The sequence below is a fragment of the Camponotus floridanus genome, unplaced genomic scaffold (assembly GCF_003227725.1).
Source record: "Camponotus floridanus strain SB8 unplaced genomic scaffold, Cflo_v7.5 scaffold1, whole genome shotgun sequence".
Lineage (NCBI taxonomy): Eukaryota > Metazoa > Arthropoda > Insecta > Hymenoptera > Formicidae > Camponotus > Camponotus floridanus.
The window spans coordinates 5,219,567-5,237,831 of record NW_020229214.1 but is presented as its reverse complement, the minus strand read 5'-3'; the positions used below and the strand labels follow the sequence as shown (position 1 = coordinate 5,237,831).

Below are 18,265 nucleotides of genomic sequence, written 5' to 3'. Positions count from 1 at the left end.
CGAAACGTGAATCAAGCCTAGAAGGAAAACCGTCTCAATATCCTTGGATAACGTCATACTACGTATGAACTACTATCGATATTAGAGACGAAGGGAGACATTAAAAAGCAAGAAAAAGACAATTTATATGGCAATAATTATTATCAATAATGATATGAGAATACATAAAAATAAAAAAAAGCTCTATATTTTAAAACAGAAATAAAAATATTGTTCTTTTTGTAATATTCAATAACTTTAATATTATTACAAATATTATTATATAAATAAATATTATAATTATTTTAATATAATATCTATTTATATAATAATATTAACATTGTAAATATATATTATTTTTTGTTGATAAATTTTAAATGATATTTCAATTACAATATTTTATTATTATTTATTGGTGTGTGCATTCTTAATATATATGTGCAATTTAATCTAAAACATTTTTTTATATGTTTAATGATGTTATATAATAATTTTTTATATATTTAATAACATTATATGATAATTATGTATGTAATTTTTTCAGTTGCAGCCATTTTTTTCCTCAAAGCATAATATAATATTTTTTAGAGAGACCTTCAACCATCGCGATCAATCATCTTTTCAATCAGACATGGATAAACGAATAACACGCGAGGTGTCAAATCGAGATAAATCGCGTGTATCAAATTTTTCCTGAATTTCACAAATTTTAACGACACGGAAGAAGGCAATGTGCTCGGTGAAATTTATCGCGACATCTTTCTGACCACTATAATTCCATGGGTCGATCGACGATTTAAAATTGTGCGACCGCGTGATATACGAGCTCTCGTTACACTTTTCTCGCGCCATAAAAAGAACAACCTTTGCACGGTGTCGGCCAACGAATCACACACAAGCACGTATCTCACGCGTGTTTCTCGATTACGTGGCCGTACGGTAAATTAACATTTCGTCAGCTTGAATTAATGATGGAAACCGATATAAAATCGAGCGAGTTCAAAATGCAAATAATTAGGAAAATGTAGCTGCGATTATTATTTTAAAAAAGATGGATTTTGTTGGGCAAGTATTCATTAAAATAATGTAAACATGGATGTCATTTATGAACGATCATGTCCGGTATTCTGACCTTGTCCGAGTTTGTCGCGTGCCGATTGACGTGTGATAAATATGCAATTAATTTCTTCGAGGGGCTCTGTATCACGGGAATCTCTGCAGACATTGAACTTATGGTTCCAATTCCCCATTCCTGGCTTGAATCGAGAGATTTCGCTACGCGATGTTCTTTTTATTATCTTCACACGGTCGCTGCGCCCTAATCGTCCTAAACGTCGTGGGTCGCGACGCAAGGTAACGAGATGCTCGTCGTGAAGCCGATTAAAGATGAACGTAAGAGGATCGGACGCGGGCGGTCGTAAGAAGACGTGATTTATTTTAGACAGACGTCAGCATTTTTCCGCTCGCCGCAATCTAGAATGATACGTTTTTTTCTTCTCTTTCTTTCTTACACACGTCTTATGATAAAGTTATAGCGTTCCAGGTTGCTTGCAATCTTCTGTAAATTTTTTAAACGATTAATGTAATTGGCAATTAAAAGATATTATCTAATATACGTACTCATACTATAATGTTACATCACGCTTGTTCGAGCGCTAATAGCGCTCTAAGTAATAATTAATTGCTAAATATAGGATATGACAATTTTGCTGGGAATTTATTCTCTTTATATTCGCGAAAAAAGTGAGAAAAGTTAATATCTTGAGGATTAATTAATGATGTAAAAAAATAATTTATTTACAATGTGTGCGCATATAATGGATTCAATTTTTACTGAATCTATAAAAAACTTTAAAGCAAAGTGCACGTTTAAATCATCATCTTTCGAGAGCGATGTTTAGTATATCCTTTTAATATATTTTTTGTGCATATTTTTTTACGTTTTTCTGCTGCATATATACATGATGTTGCGAGATGATGAGAGAGAAGATTGCCATGCGCTGCGATCAATCTGCAACAGTACGAAATTCTTTACCCCATTCTCATTCGACGTAAAACAAAATTCCAAGAAAATTACTTTCAGTGACGGAGACTCTAATCGCTTACCCATCCATCACTATCGATATTTTTATCTCACATCCTTGTTATGCGCAGTCCGCAAGTGCAAACTACATCATCTTGCTAACACTCTGTTATTCTTATTTCGCGCTGCATCTTCGTTAAGAAAAAAAACCTACCTCCATGAATTATGCATACTCGATCTGTAACATTAAATCAATTAGCTGTGTGAAAAAAGGCATCCATTATTGAAGAAAGTATATTAAAAATTATCATATATAAGCATACTTTTTATATTTAATATAAAAAGTTATCTTGCGGATGAAATAACAAGATAACGTGAAATGTCGCAACATCATTTTTCGTCAAATCCTGATAACTTCTCCGAGAAGATACTTGGCTTCGAATCACATTGCGATGAAATTTAAAAACGTTTAATAAATTTTGTCGAATTGGCGAACGAAGCTTCGAACGAGAAATCCTTTGTTCAGGAATTGCGGGCAGGCGCCTTAATTATTCTGATTCAATTTTACGTTCGGACTACTTTTACTGAAATACTGAAAACGTTATTATATCGGCTCCTTTTTCTACCTACCTTCTCCGACCTTGTGGGACACGGCCTTCTCTGTAATTATTTCTATCTCTCTCTCCTCTTTGTGTTTTTTTGATCGCTTTCCTGACAGAGAACCTCGACAGTGTGGGCTCTATCCGCACATCTCCGCAGAGCTTAATAGATTCCGAAGATACTTCGCGCTGGAGTCTAACAGATATTAATCTTCATTAGAGCTGTCTCCGACATGCACGATATTCCTGAATTGGTCGTAAGATTAAGCTAATCATTTTGCATTTCTGATATTGCTAACAGTTACCTTTGATCAAGTTTGAGTGCACTGTTGTATATTAATATGACATCGTTTTATCTATCTATCCATCTATCCATCTGTCTATCCATCTTCATTCAATCTCTTTAACGTATCAAAATTATTCAGAGCTAAGGATGACGCAGACTGATCGTTTATTAAACCGAAATTTAAGATAGTAAACAAGATTTCATTCTTTGATTTTTGGCACCAAGTTTTTGTTAAGTCTTTTTAAAATTATTTTATTTTATTAGAATTATAAGAATTTTAGCAAAAAATAATTACTAAAATAAATTTATCGTATCACTAATAGGTTTGTCTATGTTGTATCATTTATTGTCGTGGTCGCATATATGTATACATTGGTCGACGTTTGTTACGTCAGTGTCAGAACGGAGTTCGGTTCACCGATAAAAGGCCATAAGGTCATCTCTTACAGTGAGATGCTTAATACGAGAAGCGCAATTATATGATTGCTGGTCTCTGAGATACACACTGGTGAAAGAGAACTTTGGGATAATCGCACCTACAATGTGCTTTATTTCGCTTACTGTATAATTGTCCACGATTAGCCTCGGATCGTTTGATCTCAGCTCTTTATTTATGATGTTACTGCTATATATAATAGGATCTATGTGCATTAAATAAAAGTAATTAAGTAAGAGGTATTAGCATATAGTACAATAAATTCTCATTGCGTGAATTTTTCTGTTTTTTTAAGTTTGTTTGTCAAATATATTACGTATGTAAATATAGCTACATTATTCATGTAGATATCTTTAAAGTCTTCAAGTATCGATATCTTTAGAGTTTTCAAATAATAATTGCATACATATTTTTTATTGCAACATTATATTTACATATTTTTTCCATATTAAAAAATTTTTCATCCATTTATTTATTTACTATTATTACTATTATTTTTTCATAATTTTAATACTCATATTGTATTATTTTTTAATATTTTTTAATTATTTCTTGTATTAAAAAATTTTTTAAATAGTACTTTCATATATTTTTTGTTTTCTTATATTTGCTTTCATATATTTTTTGTTTTCATCTTTCGAGAATTTGTGATATGCGATGTTGTAGTTATAACATAATAATTGTTTATTTTTTATTTTTTATTTTAATTTAAAAATTTATGACATAAAATTCTTTTTCTCACGATTATTATCATTGGCGAATTATATAAGCATGATACGCGAACAACGACCCGCATTATTTGAATGATACTCGACGTGATATTTAAAGAGCGGCGCTTTGTTCCTCGCTTCTGTTCTAAAATTTCATCGTACTAACGACCGTATCGTAAATAATAGATCTCGATTTTCTCTTCTTTGACTATCAAAGCACAATTTTTCGTTAAGAATCTCTCAAAGAATTCGCTCGCATTTCAAACGCTGTGCATTGAATTGTAAAAATTGAACCGAGGAATTTGCATAAAAAGTGCATCTCTCGAATTGATTGCAAATGCTAATCAGTAATTAACATACATTACACGAATGTAGAAAGTGAATCGGATGGAAGACAAGTTGAAGAATTGCAATAAAGTGATTTAATACGTCATTTTAGTACCTTAAATTATATTCGTGATGAAAATTACAATACCTCCTGCAGAGAATGATATAGACAAGGCTGTCGAACGTCAACTTGTGCGCGAGAGTTTTCTTTAGATCCGAATAATTACACGTAAGAGAGCTGCTAATTGATTCGTCGCGGAGTAAATTTCAACACACAGAAAACTGCATCCCGCGGGACGTGATTGTAATTTACGCCTGGAGAGAAAGTAGAGACTAACTGCGTTGCATCTACTGCATTTTTTAATCTTACGAAATACCAACCGCTGAGCTATGTTTGTAGATTTTTAATTTGATACAAAAAATGTAGAATACGCTCTTTTTTATTCTCTTTCATTAATATCATCTTAAAAATTTGATAAAAATATTTCTTTTAAGAGAATGCGTTTTTTTATCATGTATATAAAATATTTTGAAAGATAAAGAATTTAAAAAATAATTATATCATAATTTTTTATTTGTGTTAGAGATCTACTCCATCTTATAAAATATTTAATCTTTTAAGGAAGGAATTTTCTTTTATTATGTACATAAAATATTTTGAAGAATAGAGAATCATATCAAAATGTTTTTGTTTGTTTAGAGATCTACCACATCTTATAAAAATAATCGTAGACTGTTTACATTCTTAAAATCGACGTAAACATATCTGCGAGTCATCTGGTGCATTCACATCTTTATGCAATACTTTCCGTTTAAGCTGAAATTTGGCGTTTCGGACTTTTAGAGAAGGTTTTTTTTTCTCATGTATATAAAATATTTTGAAGGATAGAGAATTTAAAAAAGAATTATATCAAGATTTTTTGTTTGTTTTAGAGCTCTACCACCTCTTATAAAAATAATCGTAAACTGTTTACATTCTTAGGATCGACGTCAACATATATGCAAGTCATCTGGTGCATTCACACCTTTATGCAATACTTTCCGCTTGAGCTGAAATTTGACGTTTCGAACTTTTAGAGAAGGTTTTTTTTTCTCATGTATATAAAATATTTTGAAGGATAGAGAATTTGAAAAAGAATTATATCAAGATTTTTTTGTTTATTTTAGGGATCTACTACATTTTATAAAAAAAATCTTCTTAGAATCAACGTAAACATATCTGCGAGTCATTTCGGTGCATTCACATATTTATGCAATACTTTCAGCTTGAACTGAAATTTGGCGTTTCGGATGGCATGCAGGATAGAGTCATAAAACTCGGGAAAATAACGTAACTACCGGCCACCGGGCACTTGACACCGGAGTTTATACACGGGCTCTCGATGGAAGTGGCTCGTGCATCTGATCGGGGCCCTGCGATCGGACGGATCGAGGAAAACGCGGGGGAGAAAGGTAGGATGTAGGAGGATGTTGTTGTTGACCCACGGGGCAGAAACAGGTTTCGAATTCGGATTATGCCGACCCGAAACCGCTCCTCCACCACACAGTCACGTTCTTCCTACAATCGTTCTTTACAACCGCACCAAAGTGTGTATGCGAGTGCGCGCATCGACCCCCCACGCAACCTTTCATATAGTAAAAGTGCTGCTCTCCGATTCTCCTTCTTCGTCCTTGAACCCTCCTCTCACGTCTCTGCCTCCGAGGTAGCTCACGCGAGAGCGGCTATGTTATGTGAAGTGCCTTCGCACACACAGGAACTTCTCCCGATAATATATATTCACCTTCGACTCCAGCGAAGCGGGAGCAGGTAGCGCGGGGAGCCCTAGATCGTAAACGCGTAATCATCCTGTTCACGAAATAAGACGCACATAAGGATGAGATCGGGAGGAAGGACGAGAAAAGATACAGAGAGAAAAGGGAAGTTTGCCTGCTTGTTCTCTCTCTGGTTTTCTTTCTCTTCTTCTCTCGATCGGATCCAGTCTGAACCGACTCCAGTTTGCGGAGGGTTATCGTCCTTGAAGCGAGCCTTGGAACGGGACGTACTCCGTCACGGATGACAGGTCCCTTATCCCTTGGTCGCTTATCTCGCTCCTGTTTATCGGCGGCAAGAAGATGGCAGAGAACGCTCTGAACATGGAGATCGGTCGGCGAACAATTTTCCGCGTGATGGACACGAATGAAGGAATAAAAAAGTGTTAATAGCATTATGTATTTTAAGGTATTTTATTTTTTATATATATTCAATTTCGAATGAATTCCTCCAGTTCTTTGATGCTTAATTTTTAAAAAATCATAGATTCCCAAATATTTCAAGAAAAAATATTTCTTTTCATTGTAAAATAATTTTTGCATTTTTACAACTTTCTATTTCTATATATTTTTGTATACTTTTTTTTCTCTTTTCTATTTCTAATAGAATTTTATTTCTAATAACTACCTAGATCATTTTTTTATTAGATAAATAAAGAATTTCATGTGACTTTTTCTTTATAATAATAATTCACAGATATAGAAAACTTATTACTCAAGGGAGTTTGCGTTTAATTATCTCGGATTAATTATATAAAGCGAGATGCGCATTTCCTTCTGTTGGAATGTGCAACTTGACTTTAATCCATATTCGCTACAAATTTTGCCGAAATACACTCAAAGAGGATTATGACCTAAAATAACATACTGATTTCAAAATCTCTCATAATATTCCTGCGCATGTTTCCAGGATAATTCAAGCAGATTACTAATTTAGGAATTATCCATTTTGTAACACAATATGTCTTCTTTGCGAAATATTTTTATGATAAAGTAACGAGCAGATGTCAATTTCCGGCATCGTGTTAATAAGGCGAGCTCTCTTAATATGGTAGGGACGACTAAGAGAGCTGGATCTCAGTTGTACTCTTGAATCGCGCTTCAAGGGGTCTTTTCTGTCGCTCGACGACGATTACTTCTTCAGCATATGTACTTCAGGTTTCTCCGTGTACCCGCGAGAAATTTCTAACGGTATGCTGCACGTATGTATACATTAGAAATTATTTACGATTATTTCGCGTGAGGTCACTCATGGAGTAAATGGAACTTTAAATGCCGAGAATATTTAATAAAGAATATTTTTAAATAAAGAATATTTAATAACAAATATTTAATCAAGAATATTTTTTTAATAAAGGATGTGTAAGATAATGCTTTCCTTTTGTTCTGAAAGGTAAAAGATATCACACTTTAATGTATTTATATATATATTATAATGTTGTAGTTATATTTTTCTGCTAATAAAAACTTTTTTAATTATGATTCGAACGATCTTGCGTCTCTAAGCTTATAATGTAAAACTTAATTGACATTATATTTTATTTGCGAGTGACACAATAATTTTATTATATTTATAGTAGAACTTGTTACATAATATCTTAAAAAATAGATATAAAAAAATCGACATATCATTTTGTTGCTAGCTTTATAAATTGAAAGTTGAAAATGTGGAATTTATATTCGCAGAAAAGAGTATATTTTTTAAAAGATTTGCTTTAAAAGATACGAGTATATGATTGTTTATTATTTCATCTCTATTAATTTTCCCATTTTATCTTTATACTTCTTTTATCTCTGTTATTTTCTGTGCGCGAAATATTCCCATTCGTTTTCTATTGATTCATGCTAACGAGTAATGTAATATTTCTTTTTTTATCCTGCAAACATTCTGTCAGTTTCTTTCTTTTTTAAATTTTTTTTTCGGAAGAATTAAACTTTTAGAACGGTATATAAAATATGTTTCTATATTTTTTTTATTATATAAATAGATTTCCGAAAGCCTAAAATGTATCTATCCAGTCTTTAATATTCAGTATTCAATATTAATCCTGTTTCAATTATTTTTATTTTGAGATTATCTTATCGACTAAAAAAATAACGGATATAAAGTATTGTAAAATAAATCATTTATGCTCATACAAATATAATGTGAGACAGTAACTTTTTAAAAATAAAAATATATGCCGAAGAGAGAGAATATCGAAGGAAATAAATAATAATGAAACGCAAATAATATATATATGATAATAATAATAATAATAATAAATTTTATACGTAATTACTTATGTAATTATTGTTTTTAAATTCGTGCGGTTTCGGATTAGAGTGTATTTCCTTTATATTTTATACTTCTTATCTTTTATTATAAAATGATTTTCCCAAATTCAAATTACACACAAATTGTATCACACAAATTGTTTAATTGTTAGCTAAACTAAAATTGAATTTAAATCTATTTAATTGCTAGAAGTACAAATAATCGATAAATGTAACAATTACATTATATTAATCGTCTCATTGGAATATATCTAAAAAAAATGTAACGTGTTATTAGGAACACTACATTTTTTGCGACGCCATCGCGTCGACTGGCGCCAACCTAGCGGCGACTGCGCGAACCTTAAACCGGCTTCTACTACTCCGCCATGTTAGTTGGAGAGAGACCGCGCGAGGCGACGCGTGGAATAGTCGCGTCGTACGCGACTCGTGCTCTCAGTCGGCTTTCAGACCTCCGAATGGGAGATTCGGTCTCGCTATTTTTTTTCGCGTATGTACGTAAACAAACGAGATTCACGCGCGTCGCGTTGAGTTTCGTACACAAGTGAAACCTTCCGTCGCGCCTGCTCTCATTAATCAGTCAGTGTGATTGCGTTGGATCGCCGGATGGACATTTTCTACAAGGATATCCGACGCGTTTCGAAGAAGCAGTGACATCGTATCGCGACTTTCATGCTTCGTGCATCGAGTACCGGTTCGCAGGGCTTGATACGGGGCTCGCTTGCGCGTCGAGGATCAGCGTAGCTATGGAGCCACAGGATTGTTAATTGAGCTTTCTCTCTCTTCAAGTCGGTGAGTAAAACGACTAACGTGTAATGCATCGATCGGGCAACGCGACCGATCATTAGCGCGGCCATTGTGTATACCCGACACCGGGATTTATCTCGCCGGTTTCTCCTTTCGTGCGATCGCAATCTTCTGTTAATCAAATATATTCGTGTTTTCCTAATTACGTGTACCATGTGCCGTGATTCGTCGTTTTTTTGGGAGATAAAAAGCGCGCGAATTTAGCCGCGCTATGACGTCGCGCCTGATCGAGCGGTCTGAAGGTCGCCGCGGCAGCCTTTTTTTCTTTGCGTTCAAATAAGAGTCAAGTACTTTACGATAGCAATTATTACTGTATCTCGTATAAGCATTTTTTCCGGATAATATGTTACACAATCCGTAGACGATAGTTTTCGTAGTAAATGTCGCAGTGGGAATCAAATTTACATCGTAAATCGAATGTACGACGTCATTGATTTATTCCCACTGGTAATAAAATATTTGTTGTTGATTTTTTATTAACGGCCTCTAAAATTATTGCGCGAAGTGATCGATAATTATTGACGTCGTTTTATACCGCACATTGATATTATTTTTATTAATCAGTGTTATCAATATTGTTTAACGTTACGGGTACATAAATAATATTAATCAACATTACCATTATTTGATATTATTAATGCTTTATTGTGTAATAATATTACGACGTTATTTAATATCCATAACACGCGTTTGTGATATTTTCGTACAGACGATTTAAATATATCATGTGCCATGCGGGAATAAATAGTCGAGTGTCAAAAAGTAAAAAATAATGTAACATTCGGCTCAACACGAGACGCTTGTATTTTTTCGTCAATGTCGTTCTTGAGTAAACATTCGGGACGAAGGGTAGATACACTATTTTCACATATACATATATATATATATATATATATATATATATATATATATATATATCATATCTTTCATTAGCGCTTTTACATTCTTCGCGTCATCGTTCGCGCGCAAGATTCCGTCGTATACCGGGTGTCCGATACTCGCGGAGCACGCTCTCGATATACAATATCGAGCGAAAAGAGGGCGAGAAAAAAAAAGAACACTGACATTTAATGATCCAGTTAGTCCGATTCCCTTCGGTCACTTTGTTTATGGCAGTGTATTAGAGAGCCTTGCCAGTTCATTGTGCATCTTTCTTTCTCTTTCTCTCGTTCTTTCTCGCTTCAAACGAAGCCGGGCCGCCTTCGCAGCGGTACAAATCACGAACAACGACAGAGGTCGTAATCCCGAGAGCAATGCGAGAGCCTCGAGGAGCGATATATATTTCCTCGCAGGGCGTGGTGATTAGCACGATGGTAATAATTTTGACGCATAGTTAGGTGTACTTAATGTTGCGGTCGTATTATTCGCGAGTTGTTTTTTCGAGTCACACGGTATACGAGAGAACGTGCTATCCCTCGAGCATCGGGATCGTGTTATTCGACGATCGAAAAACTGAATGTGAATAATGATAGCACGTCATCGTGTTTTTCTTCTTTTTTTTTAATAATTCTAGCCTGAGATTTACTCGAGCAACAGAAGATTAAAATTCGATCCGGAAATTAACGAGACTTACATATATCTTTGCTATTGTTAAATCTTGCCGAATATTTATCGAGACGCTTGTATTTTCAAAGCAAATGTGATCCGGAGATACTTGACATACATCGATATATTTTCGATCTTATCTGTCGTTAAATTCGAAGACTACATTTTTTTTCTGTGTTCATGATATATGATTATTATTCCATAAACTGTAGAGAATATATTTATAATCTTCTTTTACAAGCAGTATATACATTGAAAACTATAACGTTAAAATTATCTTCCTGTGCTTAGAATAGAAATTATTATTATTAATATATTTAAAAGCGTGATTTAAAAAAAAATATTATTGGAATTAAATAATATTGTAATCAAGTATTCCGAGAGAACACTCGCTTTGTTTTTTACATTAATTATTGATAGTAACAAATTATACGTATACACAATGCATCGATCGATCGATACGAGGAAGTCGTGGTCGAAGACGTAACCTCCTCGTTTTCTGCACGACCTATAAAAATTTATATAAAAGTCTCTCGGACGCAGCGCGACTTGTCGTGAGGTCATGAATAATTTATCGAAGCGCGTCCCCATCGTTTCGTGCAAGGAGAGAGAAGGAGAAAGACGTCGAGTGCCGTTTATACGATCCAGAGGTCTGGATTTCTCTGGCCCCCTCTATACGATCCTTTGTCGTGGAATAACAATAACAGACGTGGATTGCGTTTAATTGGTGCCACAGATTACGAAACGCGCGCCGCGTAAACGTAAGCTTTGGGGTGGTTGTGTTTTAGTCGTAAAGTATACTATAAACAAATCTTTTACTAACTGTTAAATATGATGAGAAACGCGAGATGCGAGTTATCAATCTTTCACGGCACGAGAATGTTTCAAGCATGCGTGTTGTATAATTATACGTCATATATATTTTAAAGATTTATATAAAAAAATTTTATTAGAGGCGATTGTCTTTCTCCCTTATTTGTTATTATTTATAGAAATTACTTATAATTATTATTATACTCTTCGTTTATCTGTTATTATTATTTATAGTGATTTGAAGTCTTAAGAATTTGCAGCATTTAAATTGATTAATTAAAATCAATTTATATAATTAAATTGATATCGATTCATCAATTTAATGGTAATTATGCATAAAAGGGGCCTCTTCTCCGATTTGCTTTATTTTTAAATATGTATTTATATATAGGGGAGATCTTTCCGAATCATTTCGTATACATATATAAGGGTCGGACTCGAATAGCTTTGGAGATATAGGCTGAAAAGGGATAAAAATAATAAATACAAAAATTCGTGTGGAAAGTCGCAAATGCAAATATTATAATTTTACCATATCATATATGTTTAAGAAGAAATATATTTTATTAAAATTATTTTTGTATTTTTGTATATTTGTTATTTTTATCCTTTTTCAGTCTATATCTCCAAAACTATTTAAGTCCGACCCTTATATATACGTACGAAATTACTGGGGAAGATCTCCCCTATACATATTTAAAAATGAAGCAAATCGGACGAGAGGAGGCCCCTTTTATGTATAAATACCAATTTGATTATTTCATATTCTTAATATTCCAAATTATTGCAAATAAAAATAACAAATAAGCTATAAATAATAATAATAATTATAACTAAATAATAATTATGATTTATCGCAATTTAGAATCTTAACAATTTGAAATAATTAAATTGACTTAGTTAATCAATTTAATTATTTCAAATTAAAATTCTAAATTAAGATTAAAAAAAATTTAAATTACTATAATAATAATAAATTACTATAATAATAATAATAATTATAGCTAAATAATAATTATGATTTATTGCAATTTAGAATCTTAACAATTTGAAATAATTAAATTGACTTAGTTAATCAATTTAATTATTTCAAATTGTTAAAATTCTAAATTAAGATTTAAAAAAATTTAAATTACTATAAGATTGCTATAGATAATGATACAAGTAAGAAATGCAATCGCCTGGTGGAATCAGTGACATTGAAATTCGCTTCCAGAGTCCATCTACGTACGTTTGTGCGTTAATCGAGACATTTACGTGTTAATCTTTACGAGTATCTCGCGGACGTCGCGCGCGGAATACGTGAGGCCAGATACAATGTGAAACGACCCAACGTGAAATCCGCGCCGAGATACATGCACAATTCGCGTGCAGCGTGCTCGAAACACGTTGCACGTCGTGTCGCACTCGGTCTGCATGTTGCGCTGCTTTAGCATTACCCGGCTGTCTAGATGTAATGGCCTGTCGGACTGATGGGTACACGTAACGGCATGGCGGCAGCGCGAGATAAAAAGGCCATAATTTACCATTCGCTTTACACATCCGTTTATTAACGCGCCTGCTATATCTCTGCTTGCGTTGTATCCGAGCGCGGAAGACCCAAGGATAGTTTATACCGTTGAATAGACGAAAATCAAGACACGCGCAATGTGTGTGCGTTTATGGAGATTATCCTTTTTATCCTTCCCGAAAGGAGCAGTCACATATGTTTTGAATTTAATATCGTACGAAGGGTAGTCGTGAAAGATTTTTAAGATAGTCCTGAGAAATATCAGTAAATTTTAATACGTTAATAATGAATGCGTATTTTCTCTTGTAAAATAAGTTTTATATAAATTTTTGTAAAGCATTCTCAAAAATTCTAGAATCTGTGAAAAACTAATGCCTTGTGTATATAATCTTTTAATATTTTTTGCGACTTATTGCAACATACATAAAATATTAAATTGAAACATATAAACCCGAGCAACCCCACTTAAATATATATTAAATATATATTACATTAGAAGCCAGTGAAAAAAAAATGAGATATAGGTTCCATCGAAAGATTGAAAAATGAAATATTTATCCATCGAAGGATTGAAAAATAAAATATTTATTCGACGCGTGAGAGATAAATAAAAACCCGATATATTTATTTATATAAATCTTATTCGGATTTTATAGAGAGAAAGAGGCGATTTAATACCAATGCAGGTAATTTTACGACGAGGGATGCGACGCGATGATAATTTCTCCGCACGGTATCGCGCGTGCATAAATTTCTATCGACGACGAGGCGAGCTAATCGGACGGTGTACTTATCGCGGAAAAAGTAACGGTAAGAGAGCGACGAGACGAGAGGAGAGAGGAGAAGAGACCAGGCGTGTCCAAAGTTATCTCCCCATGTCGAAGAAAGACTTTCGCAACATGCCGTTCTCACGACATAAATTAAAATCCGCCACGAGTCCTTACCTATATCTACTCACCTTACCTTACCTTACCTTCTTTTACCGCTTCGAGTTTTATAACCGCCAACACGTTGCATACAATCTGGCCAATTCCTTCATGACTCGTGCCGATCCTAATCTTCGGTGGATAGACATTATAGGAGCACTTCAGTATGCTAATAGGATTATACAAGTATTAAGAACACCGCGGGGACAATGTCTCCGAGCATTTCCCTGCCCTGCCCTTCTCTAATCTCGGTTAATCGGGTGCTTATCTACCTCAATTTACGCGGAGAAGAGGGTTAGGTCTTATTAAAACAAAAATAAATATTCTTATAAATTATAAGTTATAAATTCCTCATATTTTAGATTATTCATCTTACACATATTTATAATAATTCGGGTGAAATAGCCTCATACAGCACAGACTAGTGTTGCTATTGCAGCAATATTGCTGCAAAGTTGTAATTAATTATATATCCACAGGGATGATTCAAACTTAATCATGTTAATCTCGTCGCGATTACAGAGTCCTTAAAATTGTATTACGTTTTCCCACTTCTGAATCTCGTAATTTCTAAATTTGAGTTGCACCCAATTAAGAGACTTCGATATTTTATACACCCCCGCGTTTTAATCCCGTGCGGATCATGCCGTAATTACAATCCATCCTCGCATTTCTCGAGGCCGAGGGAAATATCTGGTTTCTCGAAATCCCCAGAGCCGAAGTTCTTCTGTCGCGTTCTGTTGCGTAGAACTTTATCTCTATCCCGCCTAGATTAGGCGGGTGTTCACGCTGACGGTACGATGAATTCGAGACGATCAAAGGGAAGCCGGTGTGTCGTGACGGGTATTATATTCCTCCAGAATGACGTCGAATCTCTTATATTTGAGAACGCGCTGGGTCTCGAATACCGTGGTGTCATGTAAATTTAAAGCCGTACGAAGCTCACGCTCTCGACGATAATTTCGCTGACCACGGGGACGCTAATATATTCAGCGTTGGAAAAAAAACATATTCGTAAAATTGACGCCTCATTAAATTACACGCGATAATTACGAGTCACGTTGAACGTAATTATTTCGCCCTCGATTTTAAGAAGTTTGAAAAATTGAGAAATTACACAACACACTTCTTTATGGGTATCGACATTTTAGGACAAGACTCGACAGCGATCTTCGTGTGATTAAAGAGCAAATTTATAACGATATATCATCTACTGTTTTCGAGATACATAACGAATTTATATCACATTTATAAATGCTAGAAAGTTTACTGACATTTCCTTATAAACTTTCATGTTGTATATCTTACTGTTCATACTTTTTAAATTTCTATCAGCTATATCGTAAAGAGTTAACATAAAAATCATCGTAAAAATATATTATTCTATTCTTCGGGAGACCCCGAGGCCCCCGACGTAAACGTTGATCGAAATCGACTCGCTCCCGCCACGTGATTTAGTATTTGTGACCATTGTTGCAGCGTCTACGCCACTGCGGTGTCTTAAGACGATATCCAGGCTTTAGCGAAGACTGTTTTTTTTTATTCCGAACGAAAGCTCGAACGTGAGATCCTCGATGTTCGGGAACCCCCGCGGTCAACCATTGTCGAGGAGTCTGTCTCGGACGCAGATCGAAATTTTAAAAAAGCCGCGCTTAAGCCACCTTCGCCGCGTGGTTCCTAACGAGGGGGAAATCGTAAAACGCTGGCGCATCCTTTCGAAAGTTGTGGATAGAATTAGACAGGTGCGTCTAACGAGAAACTCGCCAAAAATAAGAAAAATAAAAAAAATAATAAAAAATCTTCATCTTGTGACATTCCTTAGGCAAAGGTTAGTCCGGTTAATCACCATAATTTTGCTTAACTTTGTATATCTAACCGCTCTTTTCTTTGTGACTTGTTTTCGTTTTCATCGACGTACAATTTCATTGAAGCACGAGAATCCTGACAATCGTTAATTCTCGTAGAACGAAAGTTTTTTCTCTTTCATTTTTCTCAAAAGAAGTGAAAGACATATATTAAGAGTGAGAAATTTGACTTTTTAAATCAAAGAGATATAAATAACAATCACATTTTTTCTTGACTATATTTACTAACGCGTCTTATCCAGAAAAGTTTAGAATGATAGATAAAAAAGAGAAAGAGAGAAAAAGAAATTAAATTTAAGATTCATTAAAATGACTTTGACAAAATGATTTATTGGCCTTAAAAAAAAATTTCGAATCTTAATATTTTCGCAACGTGTGATGTTTAAGAGAGAAAAAAAAGAAAAAAAGTATACTTACACGTTAGAGTTATTTAGTAATACCCGAATTGTGAGGATTGAAAAGACGCTGGCTTCATTGTAATTTTACAATAGTAAACCGAAAACCATAACCGATTGTTTGCCAAGGTAAAAGGTACCGATATAAAAGTTTCCGTTAAGATTCGGAACCGTTGTAGCATTCTCCGTTTTTCAAAATCGTTGAAACGACTCGTCAGTATCCGGACCTGTCCGTGAGACGTTTTATTTTGTCTTATTATTATTGTTAGAGAAACATTTGTGCTCACAGTACGTACTATATATTTTGAACATCAGTGATCGATAAGTTTTTACTATAGGCAATGTCGGCGCACATTTGCAGCAGCTCTAGAAATACAATTTTCTCCAAGTGTACATCTGGCTTCTTCAAGGGCTGTTCTATCCTTGTCGCACTGTCTAATAGGCAGTGGCGTATCTCTGGAGTTCAACTCTGCTCGAGCTCTACGCCCATCATGTGCCGACTAGAAACGATCTTCCATTGATGTTTTGTTCGCGCACGAGCGCGTAGCGGAATCTATTATCGGATTTTCGAGCGCGAACGACCGCGGCGTATTTACGCGCTGAAATCGTCGTTGTTCGGTCACGCCTCCGTCCGAACGCTCGTAAATCGTTTCCCCTGGTCACGCGAAACTCGACTCTTTGCAGAATGCTCGTTTGTCGCGGCTCCGATAACTCGCATACGGGTTTGAGACTTTTTTCCAGCTCGTCTCATGCCACCCCTCCCCCTCCCCCGCGTTTAACATCACGGTATCTTAAATTTCGTACAGGTTTGGCACGCGCGAATATTGTCTTACGTATAAAGCTGAGAGATGTCGTGTGTCAGTAAAATACGACTTATGATTGTAAATGTTTTGCATCGTCTCACTTTATTTTTCGTACGTCTAATGTCTAATGGAATATATTTAGGATTCACGCGACGTTTCATTTAAGAAAAAGGAAAAAAAATATTGTTTTCACTTTCATTTACGTTTAAACTTATTTTAGTTTTCGTGGTAAAAAAACCATGTGCTATATCTAAAGTAAACCTGTATTTGGATCTAGAATAGCAAATAGCTAGATAAGGGAATTGTTTGGTTTCTAGGAGTACGTTGAGATAATTATCGCAGAAACATTTTTATATAAATATTTTTCAAAGAATTTTATCTTATGCAAGCACTTCGTCGTATCAATCGCTGCTATAGAGCGTTCGTAATGACGTCTCGGTTCTGGCTCATCTTTTTCGATTTCGCGCGTGCTAAGAAGGGCCAGAAAAACCAGTTTCCGAATTCACCCACACTCGCCCAAACACGCCCATTGCCTCGCCTGTATACATATGTGCGAGTGAGTCCGTGATTTAAATTTTCCAAGGTCGAACGAGGGACCTACGAGACTCGAGAGAAGAAGAAAAGGAAGAGCACGCGGGGTAGAGATGGGGAAACCGTACACGTGGTTCGCATCTGGCTGAGCACGCACGCGCCGATAATAAGGAGCGAAAATGAAATAAGAAATCTTTTATTTTTTTTTCTCTTACATCTGCCAAAGCATTTCCTTTGCTTTTTCTCTTCTTCCTCCCTCCCCGAAATAGTCTTCGACCTCGCCTCTTTGGAATTAGTACTGTGCGTCATTTTCGACTGATCCCTATTTGTTTTGACTAATACGATAGTAGAATGTCTGGGATGTAACGATTTCCTAATTCATTTGTAAGCGCGATATCAAATCGATAACGACAATCTCTTCCATGATTTTTCTTATCAGTGATAAGAGATATTTTAAGAGATATGTCTCTTTAAATGCCAATTGCTCCTTTCTCTCAATTATTATTATATCTAGGAAATTATATTTTCCCTCTCTATCTTTTTCTCTTATATTTAGTTTGACACGATATTAATATGGCGAGAATTTTTGACGTGTTACATTCAATTAGGCAACAAAAAATTGGT

The 18,265-nt window shown here is 34.7% G+C and overlaps 1 protein-coding gene across 1 annotated transcript in view; it reads left to right on the top strand.

Moving 5' to 3' along the window:
• The first annotated feature begins 8,874 nt into the window (after window positions 1-8,874).
• The window catches only part of LOC105256499 (semaphorin-5A), a 96,747-nt gene continuing 87,356 nt past the window's right edge, over window positions 8,875-18,265 (top strand). Inside the window, exon 1 of the mRNA XM_011266447.3 lies at window positions 8,875-9,238. The gene's annotated coding sequence lies outside the window, so the exon portion shown is untranslated. The remainder of the gene's footprint in view (window positions 9,239-18,265) is intronic.